Below are 4988 nucleotides of genomic sequence, written 5' to 3' on the forward strand. Positions count from 1 at the left end.
AGGTGCCTGAAGATTGGAGGGTAGCAAATGTTGTGCCTTTGTTTAAGAAGGGCGGCAGGGAAAAGCCTGGGAACTACAGACCAGTGAGCCTGACATCTGTAGTGGGTAAGTTGTTAGAGGGCATTCTGAGGGACAGGATCTACAGGCATTTGGAGAGGCAGGGACTAATTAGGAACAGTCAGCATGGTTTTGTGAGAGGAAAATCATGTCTCACGAATTTGATTGAGTTTTTTGAAGGGGTAACCAAGAAGATAGATGAGGGCTGTGCAGTAGATGTGGTCTACATGGACTTCAGCAAAGCATTTGACAAGGTACCGCATGGTAGGTTGTTACATAAGGTTAAATCTCATGGGATCCAAGGTGAGGTAGCCAATTGGATACAAAATTGGCTTGACGACAGAAGACAGAGGGTGGTTGTTTTTTTAAATTTTTTAGAGGGTTGTTTTTCAAACTGGATGCCTGTGTCCAGCGGTGTGCCTCAGGGATCGGTGCTGGGTCCGCTGTTATTTGTTATTTATATTAATGATTTGGATGAGAATTTAGGAGGCATGGTTAGTAAGTTTGCAGATGACACCAAGATTGGTGGCATTGTGGACAGTGAAGAAGGTTATCTAGGATTGCAACGGGATCTTGATAAATTGGGCCAGTGGGCCGATGAATGGCAGATGGAGTTTAATTTATATAAATGTGAGGTGATGCATTTTGGTAGATCGAATCGGGCCAGGACCTACTCCGTTAATGGTAGGGCGTTGGGGAGAGTTATAGAACAAAGAGATCTGGGAGTACAGATTCATAGCTCCTTGAAAGTGGAGTCACAGGTGGATAGGGTGGTGAAGAAGGCATTCAGCATGCTTGGTTTCATTGGTCAGAACATTGAATGCAGGAGTTGGGATGTCTTGTTGAAGTTGTACAGGGCATTGGTGAGGCCACACTTGGAGTACTGTGTACAGTTCTGGTCACCCTATTATAGAAAGGATATTATTAAACTAGAAAGAGTGCAGAAAAGATTTACTCGGATGCTACCGGGACTTGATGGTTTGACTTACAGGGAGAGGGTGGACAGACTGGGACTTTATTCCCTGGAGAGTAGGAGGTTAAGGGGTGATCTTATAGAAGTCTATAAAATAATGAGGGGCATAGATAAGGTCGATAGTCAAAATCTTTTCCCAAAGGTAGGGGAGTCTATAACGAGGGGGCACAGATTTAAGGTGAGAGGGGAGAGATACAAAAGGGTCCAGAGGGGCAATTTTTTCACTCAAAGGGTGGTGAGTGTCTGGAACGAGCTGCCAGAGGCAGTAGTAGAGGCGGGTACAATTTTGTCTTTTAAAAAGCATTTGGACAGTTACATGGGTAAGATGGGTATAGAGGGATATGGGCCAAGTGCAGGCAATTGGGACTAGCTTAGTGGGCGACATGGACATGTTGGGCCGAAGGGCCTGTTTCCATGTTGTAACTTCTATGATTCTATGATTCCACGAAGCCAATCACAGGTTAAATGGTGGAAGATCGGCCGTGCTCAGCTGGCCATCTGAACGGGGCATTTTGTTTTGCAGCCAAAACAAACATCAGAAACCAGGAAATGCGAGACCATGAATCTTAAGGTACTGTCCCTGGGTGAGCTTGAACCACTAACCGTTACGGTTAACAGCCGAACGCGCTAACCGATTTGGCCACAAAGACTACGCAAACACTTGAGATTGAACCACTAGTTCAACGAGCTAAAAATTCAGGTTGCCTTTATCAATATAACATCTCTCCACTATCAGTTCACTTTTCCAAAATAAAGGGTGTGAAGCTTGCACGAGTGAAAATCTCTGCTGTATTATTTATGAACATTAATTTCACCTTGCCATTAAACACCTGTGTGTTGGAAGGCTCAGTCCCCTCGTGGTCGAGAGGATTGATTTCTCGAGCTGTGATTCGCCATTCTCTATTCCAGTGATATTCAGGTTTGCTGAAAATGAGATGAGATGAAATGAGCAGGTCAAACGAGCAGGTCTGTGAAACTACATGGATTTTACAAAGTTGTCTCTTGCACTTACAGTGAAGCGGACGGCAGTTTTCACTTTTAAACTAGTAACTATGATGTTAAGAAAGAAATGTGTCCGAGAAATACTCGATTTCAGCGCGGTGACACTGCGTCAGAGTAAAGTTCAGTTAATGTGATTGCCGAGTGGCGAGAGGGTGGAAAGGCGAACAAAACTCATTCAAAGAAAGTGCAGGTCATTGAGGTGCCTTTAAAGTCCTGATTGTTTGAACTGCGCTTCTTCCCAAAGCGTTTGAGATTCACGTGGAGCGATTTGGGGACTTATTTTCCCTCTTCGCAAAAGTTTCATCCGCAGTTCAAGATCAAAAGTCGAGGGCAGAATGAGGCGCCTCCCTGAAATTTGGGAACTGGGGAAGCAGAATTTAGAACGAGGTACTGTTTATTGAGAAAAAGCAGATAAAGCATTCATTCCGGACCGATCCAGAATCCTATCAGCTCTAAAAGTAACGGTTATCCGTGATTTGAACCTTCTGGTGACGCAATAGGTAATGTAGATAGAAGCAGGAAGTTGAAAAGTGAGAATTGAACGATTAAGTGAGTGGGCAAAACTACGGCAAAATAGAGTTCAATGTTGGGGAGAGCGAAGTCATCCACTTTAAATCTAAGAAAGATAAATCAGAGTAATTTCTAAATGGTGAGAAACTAGGAACTGTGGAGGAGCAGAGAGATTTCGGGGTCCATGTACAGGAACCGCTACCAACTGGCGTACAGGTACAAAAATTAATTACAATGATGAATGGACTGTTAGTACGGCCGGTTAGCTCATTTGCATAGAGTGTGCTGTAACGCCACGATCACGGATTTGATTCTTGTAATTTACTTTCTTTATTTCGCGTTTATGTAACTTTTAAAATCGAAGCTTAACAAAAAAAATCCACAGACAAATTCACGGGGACAGTATTTTGAATAACATCCAATGTAAATTTGCCCCTGGGCCGGAGAAATAAATCTTTCTTCTTTGGCTTTTTTCATAATTGATTATATGGCGCAATGGATAGCGTTTTAGACTTCTCCTTGGTTTGTTTGAGAAAACCTTTAAAGATTGTGGGTTTGAATCCGACCAGAGTTGGATTTTCGTTTCGAGTTGTGTGTTTAGGGCGCTGGGAAATGAAACTTTGCAGCAAAACCGCAACAGGGTCATTAATGTCCGTCAAGGATGTGAAACTGCCCCCTACACTTCATCTTACACAAGTGGCTCCAGTGACACCCTAATCTATGATACTTAATCCACTCTGAGCTGGATTGGCGAAACACTCTCAAGAGGAGACTCAGCATCTTGTCTGACCGAAAGTCAATCTGCTGGACTTCCGGCTCTGTCAGACTGCATGTTCCTTCAGACAGGTTTCTAACTGGACACATGCATCCTGCTGCCGTGCGAATATTTGTGTTTCAAGGGTAGAATTCTTGCTTGTAGTAATTCTATTCCTGTAAAAGTAGCTCCTGAAGTGTAGGATGGAAAGTATCCTGGATGAGCGGTCTAAGGCACTGGTTTAAAGCTCCAGTTAAATCCCACGATTTGTAGATGGATCAAAATCATAGTTTGCTTCTCCAAAACCGCAGCCTCCCTCCTGTAAACAAGTAATACTAAACATCTCATCTGCTATTGCAACAGCGTAGTCCGGAGGAAACACATGGCAATTCAAATAAGTAGATGCATTGTGGAACATACCAATTGTACCTTCAACTCCGGTCGACATGTTCATAAGCAAAAGGATTGTTTAATCTAGCTGAGACTCGAATTAACAACCCCGGCATTTTCCGATCTCATTAATGGACCGATTGTGCCGCTGGAGCCCGGTCACTTTGATCACCTGTCCCACTCTGCTGGGAAGAATCTTAAGGAGAGAGGCCCTCACCTGTGGAAACGTGTCCTGTCCCCGTGATGAAAATAATATCTGCACTTCCACTTTCAGCTTCTTTCACATACTCTGCTCCATCGCACTACAATCGGGTTTTCTGTGAACAGGTCAAAATGATCGTTGCCAAAAATTCTGTCAGTGGTCAAATTTGAAACCAGAAACACCCCAGACATTGGATCCAAGCGCCTTTGACCACGAGCTCACGCTTCCAAAAAACATGGCCACTGTTTAAAGGTCTGTTTAATACTCAAATAAATGAATTGGAGCTAATTTTCCGCATTTACCCGGTGCTGGGGGTGTTCCCCTTGAAGCAGAGAAGGTTCAGAGGAGATTTGATAGAAGTGTTCAAAGTCATGAAGGGTTTCGATAAAGTTAATAAAGAGAAGCTGTTCTCATTGGCGGCAGTGTCGAGAACCAGAAGACACAGATTTGAGCTGATTGGCAAAAGAACCAAAGGCGACATGAGGGAAAGACTTTTTTCCGCAGCGAATAGTTATAATCTGGAATGCGCTGCCTGAAAGGGTGGTGGAAGCAGATTCAATCGTGGCTTTTAAAAAGGAATTTGATAAATATTTGAAGGGAAAAAATACCGGGCCACGGGGAAAGGGCCTAACTGGGTTGCTCTTACATAAATCGGAATTAACTGTGTCCATTCCATGATTCTACCATAATTATTATTTTAAAAAACAATGAACACCCTTCGCGAAAAGATTGTCCAGCTATAAAGCAGACAGACACTTGACCGCCGTGAAAACGCATACCTTCTAATCTGGAGTCAGACGCGCTACCGTTGCGCCACGAGGCCCACATCCAAGGCCTGAAGCCAGATCCATAAGAGGGAGATCAGTACCAACCGCCGAAGGGACTCACAGAGGCGGAAGCAGCAACAGCAACAGCGCAGGAGCCCCGCTCTCCAATCCAGCAGCTGCCCGGTCCCGGCCTGAGTCCTGCCTGGGAGCCGCCTGCCATTCTTTCTTTACAGAACGGGGCCGATCCAGTTTCAGCTCAAGCATAGGCTCAGGAATCTCACTCCTGACAGATTCACTTATTTAAACCTTGTTTAGATTCAGTGAATTGGGATT

This window comes from Heptranchias perlo, chromosome 20 (genome assembly GCF_035084215.1).
Source record: "Heptranchias perlo isolate sHepPer1 chromosome 20, sHepPer1.hap1, whole genome shotgun sequence".
Classification (NCBI taxonomy): domain Eukaryota; kingdom Metazoa; phylum Chordata; class Chondrichthyes; order Hexanchiformes; family Hexanchidae; genus Heptranchias; species Heptranchias perlo.